Source organism: Grammomys surdaster, unplaced genomic scaffold (assembly GCF_004785775.1).
Source record: "Grammomys surdaster isolate TR1022 unplaced genomic scaffold, NIH_TR_1.0 125950, whole genome shotgun sequence".
Classification (NCBI taxonomy): Eukaryota; Metazoa; Chordata; class Mammalia; order Rodentia; family Muridae; genus Grammomys; species Grammomys surdaster.
In genome coordinates this window covers 2,006,686-2,019,209 of record NW_021620771.1, presented here as the reverse complement: position 1 = coordinate 2,019,209, position 12,524 = coordinate 2,006,686, and the positions used below count along the sequence as shown (strand labels likewise).

The window sequence follows — 12,524 nt, the reverse complement described above, 5'->3', positions numbered from 1 at the left end:
TATGTATGTATGTATGTATGTATGTATGTATGTATGTATGTATGTATTCCATGCAGTAACATTCTCCTTGAATAGCCTAGTGAGACTTCCAGTGGTGGTGGGGTTGCTTGGGCTGAGTGACTCAGGCTCATTGCTTACTTACCCCACTGTCAAGAATGAGGCGTTGGACAGCACCCAGCGGGAGCAGGGCACTAAACAAACCCATTTTCCATTGCTGAGCAGGTCTGGGAGAGGCAGAACCAACCATAATCACGTAGTGGTCAAAAAGAAAATAATTAGGGGCAGGTGACAGTAGAGGCAAAGCCGAGGTAAAGGCCAAGGCTACTCCATACACCCTGCCCAGGCCCCCAATAAGTATTCACAAGGGATGCCTGGGCTAGTAACCCTGACAGGGATGGATAATTGCTAACCCTATTTCCGGCAGCTCTCGAAGTACCGATGTAGCCACCTCTCATGGAGTGCTGCACGTTTTGTTCAAACAACCTTCAGTTGTTCTTCAGGACCTCGGCAGCCTCCTTGTTCAGTGGATCCTCGGGGTTGGATCTCCAAGAAAAGATACTTCGAGCTATAAATTATGGACTTTATCGTAGGGACTGGCCTCCAGTCCTCTCTGAGAGTGTTGAGGCAAACGCTGCCCTCGAGGTCAATGTTGGGATGATAAACCATTGTTTCACACTTCACCTTGGGAGGGTCGTGTGGGTTATCCTGTCCCACCTGAAGTTGAGGAGGTCGTCTGGGTCTGAGAAGCTGATGTCAGACCCAGATTCAGCTTGTCCTTCTGAACCTTCTTGTTGCTGCCGTTCCTGTGCCAGCCGATTCCTCCTCCTCCTCCTTCTGCTGCTTCAGTGAGAACATCTTGATTATCCTTGCCACCCCGGGGCCCAGGACCCCGGCGACCTGGCCTTAACCTCCTCCTTAATTTGCTCTGAACCCTGTGCATGTCTCTATCTTTTGTCACCCATTACAGAGCCTGAGATTGTTTCTTTGCTTCTTCAATAACCAAGCCCTGCTCTGCGTTATGACTTTGTGTTCGCTCAGGTGCATCCAAGATAACGTTATAGAAATCCTGCTGCTGAGTGCCCAAGAAATGGCTCATTGTTTAAGAGTGATCGCTGCTCTTCAGAAGACCTCAGCTTGGTTCCCAAACCACACACACACACACACACACACACACACACACACACAAATAAACCTTTCTTGAAAAACAGAAAATAAGTTTCTCTTCACCTCCAGGCTTCCTAGGAACTAGGACTTTTTGTTTCGTGGTGTCTTATGTGAGATGTAACTCTATTCATATTGCTCTGTTACTGCTCTGCATAGCTCTCTTTGCTAGTAAGCTCCTGGCAGTGTATTCACAGAATCCTCCCTTTTATGAAGATGGTCCTCACCACTGTGCCTGGAGAAGGGATGCATCTGGGCAGCAGCAGGGACGGTGGCATTTGTGCCTGCTTTTACTTGGCCCGTTTCTGCGTTGTTCTGTGTTCAGTCTTTTACGTTGATTATAATTGAATTCTATTGATTAACTTAACCTGAATGATTTAATACATGTATGAGTGTAATTTGTATTTTTGTTCTTAATTCTATTACCTGGGTACATGCTCTTACTTTGGTATGCTTTTACTATTTCCTTTCCTTAGGAACGTTGCCTTTGCTTTCATTTTCTCCAGTGGTTTGGAAGCATATATCCGGTTTCAAATTAACTGCTGCTTCCCTTTATGGTTTTCCAAAGCCTACATTCTTCTTTGTTTTTTTTTTCTTTTTTCTAATTGCCAAAGTCAATCACTTTCTGCTCTCCTGTTAAAGAGGAATTTCCACGTGAATATGCCAGCAGCATGACTCTTCTCCTTTCTTTGCTTGTGTTGTTATTTTTACAACGTTATGGTTTAAATGCCTTTACACAATCTAATTTAATATATTTTTAATTTTTAAGCAAACTTGATTCTTAATTAAAAATCCATGATCCAGCTCTGAGTGTTTAAGAAGCAAAATTTAAAATGTGGTTCTCCACCAACCCACCCACAAAACTCTCAACCCTGTCTAAAACAAGTATAGAGACAAAGATGCAGCAGGGACTGAAGGAATGGCCAACCAATAACCACCCCAACTTGAGACCCATTCTATGGGCAAACACACTAATCCATGGCATTATTAATGATACTCTGTTATGCTTGCAGACGGGAGCCTAGCATAATTATCCTCAGAGAGGCTCCACCCAGGCGCTGACTGAAACAGATACAGATACCCACAGCCAAACATCGGACGAAGGTTAGAAACTCTTACGGAAAAATAGGAGGAAGAATTGAAGGCCCTGAATGGGGATAGTAACTTCACAGGAAGACCAACAGAGTCAACTAACCTGGGCTCTTAAGAGTTCTCAGAGACTGAGCCACCAACCAAAGAGCATACATGGGCTGGACTGAGCACCCTGGCACTTATGTAGCAGATATGAAGCTCAGTCTTCATGTGGGTCCCCCAACCACTGTAGTGGGGGCTGTCCCTAAAGCTGTTGTCTGTCTGTGGAATCTGTTCCCCAACAGGGCTACCTTGCCTGGCCTCAGTGGGAGAGGATGTGCCTAACCCTGCAGAGAGGTATGGTCCTCATGTGTCATGGTTTCTCCACATACAAACGCTTGACTTTGAGTAATTCTAACATACATTCTCCAAGGTACAAAGATTTTAGGTCATCTAATCTGTTTCCTATGAATGAACTAAATGTCTTTCCCTAGAAAAGTTCACAAGCCCCTGAATTATCTTTATTCTTTTTAAAATGAACATCTTTGTTTTTTAACTTTATTGTTTCTGCATATGTGTGTGTATAGACATGTGCATGTGTACATGGGAGAGTGCAGGGGGTTGTGTTCACATGTCTGTTGGTATTAGCAGAGGCTTGGAAAGAGCATCAGATCCCCAGGAACTAGAGTTATAGGGGTTTGTAAGCTGCCCAATGTGGGTGCTGGGATCCGAACTCAGGACCTCTGCAAGAGTTGCAAGTACTCTTAACTGCTGAGCCTTCTACCCAGCAATTTACATTTGCTTTTTTTTTTTTTTTTTTGACTTTTTAAAACAGGGCATCAGTGTGTAATCCTGATTGGCTTTGAGCTAGCAACTCTTCCCGCTTCTGTTCCTGAAAGCTGAGATTAGCGTTGTGTCACCTTATGCAGCCCAATTCATTTAAAAGTTCATTTTTCCATCTCAGTAAACCTTTCTTCCCTGCTGTGACTTTTTTCTGTTATCTGTATTTTATATAGCGCCTGTTAGTTGTAAGTTGGCGTTTCCTCTCTTGATATCCATTACATTTCCTCCCATTTTCTTCTTTGTATATTCATTCTACTTCCTTAGCCTGGGTTTTCAACTCTGAGTCACTGTGTTTCTATTGCCAGGTCTCCTCTGAACTGTTTATAGTATAGTATATAATTTCTTACAGTATATAACTGTTTATTGTACTATATTATAATGTTAGTTGTTATATATATATATGTATATATATATAACTATATAAGTGCAATAAACTACATTTGTTATTGACTACATAAATGTTAATTATATAAATGTTACATTTATTCTGTAACAGAGGTTTTAGCATTCCTACATTTCTTCTATTTGCTATTCTGTAACAGAATAGCATTTTACATAGTTTTAGCATCCCTACATTTCCTCTGATTACCATCCAGTCACTTAGGAATCCTCAGCCTACCTCAGCCTCTTTCATGTAGTCATCTCTGATTCATAGACTTCATGATTCTCATATTTTATTCTGAGCATAGAACTTTTATATGGCATTATTTTCTGTTATAGGTGATACAACATTTTCCCCATTGTCTTAGGATAATTACTTCTTGTAGTCCCAGGTCCTTCTTATTCTCTCACCAAAGTCACCAGAGAACAGCAAAGAAGGTCTCAGTATTTCCTCACAATTCTTTAAGAGCATAATGGAGCCAAGTACACTAGCAGCTAGGAAGTGTGCCTCTGCTTCTGTCCCCTGCAAAACTGAAGCATGGCTCACCTTATATGCTGACCCTAGCTGAAGTTCTCCTCACAGGGGTCTCATTTGCTCCTGTTACTGACCTGGATAGTCCTCTTCCTGTATCACCCAGTTAGCTGGATATAAAGAGGACAGTGTGTTCCTGCGAAGGCTGACAGGAACTCACCACTCTTCTTCTCTTCTGTACTGGAGACTGTCACACATAATGCCAGTCCCGGCAGGAGAAAGCTATGGCTTCTGCTTGCTTCCAATGCCTTTCCTGTTGAGTTTTTCATGTAGTAACTAATGGCACAAACACTTTATCCATGTACCAGTGTTCTTAGTAATATGTGGTAAGAGTGAATGTCCATTGCGTCGCTGGGGCAAGGGAGAGAGTGTGTATTGCCAGGAATACCATGGTTCCTTTTTGGGTTCTTAGTCTCTTTAATACAAGATTCTAGAAACAGATTTGTATGAAAATGCAAGGACAATTTCACTAGAATTTGAGAGAAAAATCACAAGGCAGACAAACTTAAAATCTTAGCAGTTTCCAGGTGTAGGGAGATGGAGAAGAGAGAAGAATGCAAAAGATGAAGAGAGGAAGGAGGAGAGGAGAAAAAGGAAAACAGAAGGAAGAGGGAGAAGAGGAGGAAGGAGAGGAAGAGGAGGAAGAGAGTAAGGAAGAGAGGAGAGAAAGAAAACCAGGAGGAAGAGAGGAGGAGGAGAAGGAGGAGGAAGAAAAATAGGAAGAGAAAGCCACACTATTTCAGTTAGGGCCCAAGAAACAATATCAGCATGATCAACAATAGAGGTTAGCAAGCAACTGCATGGCAGAGATGAGGGTGAATTTCAGAGAAATAATAGTAATAATAATAATAATAACAATAACAATAATAATAACAGGGGAGCGTGCTTAGGCTTTAAACAATATTTTATTTTTACTTAAATGGTGTCTATGCAACGTGTCTATGTGTGGACGTAAGGCATGCATGTGCAGTGCTGGAGGGTCCAAAAGAGGGGGTCAGATGCCCTGGAACCAGTTACAGGTGGCTGTGAGCTGCCCAACATCCTGGGAACTGAACTCCGGTCTCCTGCAGGAGTAGCACTGTCTCTTAACCACTGAGCCATCTCTCTAATCCTGTGCTTGGGGTTTTGGTCAGTATCTGAAAGTAAAAGATGGAAAGAAGAAAAGTGAGCAGGCTTAACAGTGTTGTGATGAGGAGAGCTCCCTAAAGGGCCATCCCAAGAGGGCATCCTCTCAGAAGAAATAGGAAGTCTTATTAAGAGAATAATTATTCTCCCCAGCTTTTGAGTACAGTTTTAGGTGACTCGGTCTTCCCAGGGAGTGGCATCCTGGCCTGGTAACTGACATCTCAGCAAAAGATGAGCTAATGATGTGCAATATTCTAATGTTTGGAACAGTTCACAATACCGTGTCTCTTTCCAGCTCCAGAGACCTAAGGAGGGGCAACTTGGAATTTCCTCTCTTGTGTTACCAGAGAAATGGGGGGAGGGTGTCCAAAGCTGACCATGAGGGAGCACACCATCCTTAATCCCCTCATAGGCTACTGATGCCTGTCTGACTGCTTAACATTAGGAAAGATGTCCATAAGGGCAACTCATCTTACTGGGTAGGGTGGTCACACATCTGGTGAGCCCCTGGCTTCTAAGTTAGGGCAAAGGCAAAAGTCTCTTTTCTCTCCTCCCTCAGCTTCATGTTGCTTCAGAGCTTTAGATTAGAGCTACGAATAAATCACTTGTGAAAGGTTCACAGCTGGGACAAATGAGCAAACCCCCTGCCTCCAGCACTGCAGGCTCTGCACCCTCTATTTCCTGGGAATTCCAGCAGAGGAGATTTATGTAAGCATTGGTAGCAGGTTTCATTCACAGCCTGGCGTCTCCTATTGTGCATATTTTATCTTCTTATATGATGTGTAAACTGCATCAAAGTCTTCATTGAATGATATATGTTACACATGAACAAAATGGTTTAAGTTCAACGTGGAAGTTTCAGAAAACGAACACCCTACTACTTGATAAAGCCAGAAAAGGAATTTCCAAAACCTTTCACGCTGTCTGCTTTCTCAGGTCAGCGAAATGGATGCTGCGTTGAAGTTCTATTCGGTGCTTTCATTGGGGTAGATTAGGCATGGCTCTCACTAGGATAACCAATATACTAGCTTACCTGAACCTATCTCCTTCCAAGTGTTGTGTGTGTGTGTGTGTGTGTGTGTGTGTGTGTGTGTGTGTTTTGAGGCATTACAGAATATAACAGTCCTGTTCTTCACACAGGTAGGACCATTCAGCAAGCTGCAGGTAGAGACTGTGATTCTGAGTACATTCTCACATCACTGTTGATTTACAGAGAGATAGAAAGTGTGTCTTAATGGAAAGATTGCAAACCCCAAGTGGATTCTCAAGGGACTGTCTCAGGCATAGTGCCCCGTACAGGGATGCGTTTCAGCTGCTCCACAAGGACACTACATGGTCATGAGCTCATTCACTGGCGGAGACCTATCTCTGGCCCACATGTCCCACAAGAAGATGCTGTCAGGTGTGGCAGATTCCTGTTCCACAAAGGCTGACATCAAAGGCAGTCGGCAGTTGCAACACCAAGTGTTTGAAGAAGAAAATACAGAGACCAAAATGGCCTTTCCTAGCTTTCACTTTGGAATTTACCAAAGCCAGACCCAAGAAATGTGATGACATCCTAAAAGCCTGTGATTAATTCATGCTGGTCCCCAAGTCTTGCCCCTCAGTGCCACATGGTGAAGCAGTTACCACCACCTGGTTTTCCTCTCCAGCCAGACAGTACTTCTAAGAATTCCAGTCATCGCAGCAGTAGTGATAGGCCTCAGTCTAGAATGCCTTATATTACCATTATGCAAATCTCTCTAATCCACACCCCCCAGGGCTCCCTTGCATAAACAACCATTTGTACTCATAGATTATTTACACATGTAATTGATGGCCTTTCCCCCAGACAAATTGTTCAGTGCAGGGCTTCCAGCTCTGTCTCCTAATGTTTTTGCACACGTAGGAGTCTGAGGTGGCAGGAAATGGCAGCTCCCTGGAGAAGTCATGGTGATAAATGAGGCTGTGTAAGGCTATTTACATACAGGAAACAATACACATAACAGAATGAGGCCACTCCTCAGTTTTCAGGTTGTTTTAAACCAACAGCACTGAATTTCTTTCTTATTTTCCTCCCCCCATTCCCTTTGGCCAAACCAATTTTTTTGAAATGTAGATTCTTTTTGTTAAAAAGAACTGGGATTTATGAGACTAGTTTATTGAAATTGTTTAAAGTATATTTGGGGCTCTAATCAAGTATGAGATTCTCTAGTGGAAAGCATAGAAGCTTTGCCCAGATCAGAATGCTGTAGGTCCTTTCTGAGTAGTGGGAAGTAAGGAAGTGCTGATCTGTGCTAGAGGGACAAGAGGCTCTGAAGGGCAGGCACATTGGCTGGTCTTGGCTGGCAAGAAGAAAATTGGACATTTCTGAGTGGCTCCATATGGCCATGGCGGCCTATAAAAGAAGATAGGCTGGAGTAGACAAGTGTCTGATCTTGCCTCTCACAGATGAGCTGGACCTGAATTCTCAACGACTCATAATGTTCTCAGCAGAACAGAGCCGGAACCCTGATGTATCTGCCTGCCCCCAGCCTCCCTATGTCATGGCAAGACCATCCCTGCCCAAGTCCACAGCAGACTTCAAGATTCCCAGAGTGACTCTGGGTTTCTGTACCAGTGAGTATCACCATTCATGGAATTTTAAGACAGGGAGAGATCCAGGCTTCTGGATCTGGGCCTCATGCAGCCGTGTCGATTCTGGGTCACCAGAGAGGGGAAAGGCATTGTTACATTCCAAGTTCATTGTGATATGCCAACTGGGAGAAAGGACATCTGGCCCTGGGCTCATCCTTATTTTTTTTTTTTTTTTTTTTTTTTAATTTTTTTATTGGATGTTTTATTTACATTTCATATGTTGTCCCCTTACCCCATCCCCCACCCACCCAGGAACCCCCAATCCCCTCACACCTCCTCCTTCTTCTTTGTGGATGTAACCTCTATCTACCCCCCCACTCCCACCTCCCCACCCTCAAAACTCCCACCCCCTGGGGCGTCCAGCCTTCATGAGGTCAAGGATCTCATCTTCCACCTGTGCCCAGCAGGGCCCTCCACTCTTATATATTCAGCTAAGGCCCTGGGTCCCTCCATAAGTGCTCCCAGGCTGGTGGTTTAGACCCTGGGAGCTGTGGTTGGTTGGTATTGTTGCTCTCCTCATGGGGCCACAAATCCTTTCAGCTCCTTCAGTCTTCACTCTAACTCCTCCATTGAGAACCCCATGATCACTTCAATGGCTAGTTGTGAGCATCTGCCTCTGAATATGTCAGACTCTTGAAGACCTCTGAGGAGACATCCATATCAGGCTCTTATCAGCATGCACTTCCTGACTTCCACATCAGCATCTACCTTTGGTGACTGCACATGGGATGGATACTCAGGTGGAAAGGTCTTCAGACGGCCCCTCCTTCAGTTTTTGTCCCTCGCTTTGTCTCCATATTTGCTCCCTTGAGTATTTTGTTGCTCCTTCTAAGAAGGACCGAATCACCCCCACTTGGTCTTCATTCTTTATGGACTTCATGTGGCCTGTGAGTTGCATCTTGGGCATTTTAAGGTTCTGGGCTAATATCCAATAATCAGTGAGTGAATACCATGTGTGTTCTTTTGTGATTGGCTTACCTCACTCAGTATGATAATTTCTAGTTCCATCCATTTACCTAGGAACCTCTCAAATTCATTGTTTTTAATAGCTGAGTAATACTCCATTGTGTAAATATACCACATTTTTTGAATCCATTCCTCAGTTGAAGGACATCTGGGTTCTTTCCAGCTCCTGGCTATTATAAATAAGGCTGCTATGAACATAGTTGAGCATATGTCCTTATTATATGTTCGAGCACCTTCTGGGTATATGCCTAGGAGTGGTATAGCTGGATCCTCGGGTAATGCTATGTCCAATTTTCTGAGGAACCGCCACACTGATTTCCAAAGTGGTTGCACCATCTTGCAGTCCCACCAACAATGGAGGAGTGTTCCTCTTTCTCCACACCCTCGCCAGCATCTACTATCACCTGAGTTTTTAATCTTAGCCATTCTGACTGGTGTGAGATGGAATCTCAGGGTTGTTTTGATTTGCATTTCCCTGACGACTAAGGATGCCGAGCATTTCTTTAGGTGCTTCTCGGCCATTCGAGTTTCTTCTGTTGAAAATTCTTTGTTAAGCTCTATACCCCATTTTTTAATAGGGTAATTTGGTTGCCTGGAGTCTAATTTCTTGAGTTCTTTGTATATATTGGATATTAGCCCTCTATCAGATGAAGGATTGGTAAAGATCTTTTCCCAATTTGTTGGTTGTCGTTTTGTCCTATTGACAGTGTCCTTTGCCTTACAGAAACTTTGCAATTTTATGAAGTCCCATTTGTCAATTCTCGATCTTAGAGCATATGCCATTGGAGTTCTGTTCAGGAACTTTTCCCCTGTGCCCAAGTATTCGAGGCTTTTCCCCACCTTCTCTTCTATTAGTTTCAGTGTATCTGGTTTTATGTGGAGGTCCTTTATCCACTTAGATTTGAGCTTTGTACAAGGGGATAAGAATGGATCAATTTTCATTCTTCTACATGTTGTCCTCCAGTTGAACCAGCACCATTTGTTGAAAATGCTGTCCTTTTTCCACTGGACAGTTTTAGCTCCTTTGTCAAAGATCAAGTGACCATAGGAGTGTGGGTTCATTTCTGGGTCTTCAATTCTATTCCATTGATCTTCCTGCCTGTCTCTGTACCAATACCAGGTAGTTTTTATCACTATTGCTCTGTAGTACAGCTTGAGGTCAGGGATGGTGATTCCTCCCGAAGTTCTTTTATTGTTGAGAATAGTTTTCGCTATCCTAGGTTTTTTGTTATTCCATATGAATTTGAGAATTTCCTTTTCTAACTCTGTGAAGAATTGAGTTGGGATTTTAATGGGGATTGCATTGAATCTGTAGATTGCTTTTGGCAAGATGGCCATTTTTATTATATTAATCCTGCCAATCCATGAGCATGGGAGATCTTTCCATCTTCTGAGATCTTCTTCAATTTCTTTCTTCAGAGACTTGAAGTTCTTGTCATACAGGTCTTTCACTTGCTTGGTTAGATTCACACCAAGGTATTTTATATTATTTGCAACTATTGTGAAGGGTGTCATTTCCCTAATTTCTTTTTCAGTCTGTTTATCTTTCATGTAGAGGAAGGCTACTGATTTGTTTGAGTTGATTTTATAACCAGCCACTTTGCTGAAGTTGTTTATCAGATTTAGGAGTTCTCTGGTGGAAGTTTGGGGGTCACTTAAGTATACTATCATATCATCTGCAAATAGCGATATTTTGACTTCTTCCTTTCCTATTTGTATCCCTTTGACTTCTTTTTGATGTCTAATTGCTCTGGCTAAGACTTCCAGTACTATATTGAATAGGTAGGGGGAGAGTGGGCAGCCTTGTCTAGTCCCTGATCTTAGTGGGATTGCTTCAAGTTTCTCTCCATTTAGCTTGATGTTGGCTACTGGTTTGCTGTAAATTGCTTTTACTATGTTTAGGTAGGGGCCTTGAATTCCTGATCTTTCCAAGACTTTTATCATGAAGGGATGTTGAATTTTGTCAAATGCTTTCTCAGCATCTAGTGAGATAATCATATGGTTTTTTTCTTTAAGTTTGTTTATATAGTGGATTACATTGATGGATTTCCGAATATTGAACCATCCCTGCATTCCTGGGATAAAACCTACTTGATCATGATGGATGATTGTTTTGATGTGGTCTTGGATTCGGTTTGCTAGAATTTTATTGAGTATTTTTGCATCGATGTTCATAAGGGAGATTAGTCTGAAGTTCTCTTTCTTTGTTGGGTCCTTGTGGGGTTTGGGAATGAGTGTAATTGTAGCTTCATAGAACGAATTGGGTAGTGTTCCTTCTGTCTCTATTTTGTGGAATAGTTTGAAGAGAATTGGTATTAGGTCTTCCTTGAAGGTCTGATAGAATTCAGCACTAAAACCATCTGGTCCTGGGCTTTTTTTAGTGGGGAGACTTTTAATGACTGCTGCTATTTCCTGAGGGGTTATGGGACTATTTAGATGGTTTATCTGCTCCTGGTTTAATTTTGGTACCTGGTATCTGTCTAGGAAATTGTCCATTCATCCAGGTTTTCCAGTTTTGTTGAGTATAGGCCTTTGTAGTAGGATCTGATGATTTTTTTAATTTCTTCCGTTTCTGTTGTTATGTCTCCCTTTTCAGTTCTGATTTTATTAATTTGGATACTCTCTCTGTGCCCTCTGGTTAATCTGGCTAACGGTTTATCTATCTTGTTGATTTTCTCAAAGAACCAACTCCTGGTTTTATTGATATTTTGTATTGTTCTTTCAGTTTCTATTTGGTTGATTTCAGCCCTGAGTTTGATTATTTCCTGCCTTCTACTCCTCCTGGGTGTATTTGCTTCTTTTTGTTCTAGAGCTTTTAGTTGTGCAGTCAACTTGTTAGTGTGTGCTCTTTCCAGTTTCTTTTTGTAGGCACTTAGAGCTATGAGTTTTCCTCTTAGCACTGCCTTCATGGAGTCCCACAAGTTTTGGTATGATGTGTCCTCATTTTCATTGAAATTTAAAAAGTCTTTAATTTCTTTCTTTATTTCTTCCTTGACCAAGTCATCATTGAGTAGAGAGTTGTTCAGTTTCCATGTGTACGTGGGTTTTCCATTGTTTTTGTCATTATTAAAGACCAGTCTTAGTCCGTGGTGATCTGATAAGATGCAAGGGATTATTTCAATCTTTTTGTATCTGTAGAGGCTTGTTTTGTGACCAATTATATGGTCTATTTTGGAGAAGGTACCATGAGGTGCTGAGAAAAAGGTATATTCTTTTGTTTTAGGATGAAATGTTCTATAGATGTCTGTTAAGTCCATTCGGTTCATAACTTCTGTTAATGTCAAAGTGACTCGGTTTAGTTTCTGTTTCCATGATCTGTCCATTGCTGAGAGTGGGGTGTTGAAATCCCCCACTATTATTGTGTGAGGTGTAATGTGTGTTTTGAGCTTTAGTAAAGTTTCTTTTATGTATGTAGGTGCCCTTGCATTTGGGGCATAGATGTTCAGAATTGAGAGTTCACCTTGGTAGCTTTTTCCTTTGATGAGTATGAAGTGTCCTTCCTTATCTTTTTTGATTAATTTTGGATGGAAGTCAATTTTATTTGATATTAGAATGGCTACTCCAGCTTGTTTCTTGGGACCATTGGCTTGGAAAATTGTTTTCCACCCTTTTATTCTGAGGTAGTGTCTGTCTTTGTCACTGAGGTGTGTTTCTTGTATGCAGCAAAATTCTGGGTCTTGTTTGTGTATCCAGTCTGCTAGTCTGCGTCTTTTTATTGGGGAATTGAGACCATTGATGTTAAGAGATATTAAGGAAAAATGATTGTGGCTTCCTCTTATTTTTGTTATTAGAGGTAAAGTTATGTTTGTATAGTTATCTTCTTTTGGGG

At 42.1% G+C, this 12,524-nt stretch overlaps 1 pseudogene; it reads right to left on the bottom strand.

Annotated features, from left to right (window-relative positions):
- LOC114609233 overlaps window positions 1-1,096 on the bottom strand; it is a 2,260-nt pseudogene extending 1,164 nt beyond the window's left edge.
- Between the last annotated feature and the right edge of the window lie 11,428 nt (window positions 1,097-12,524).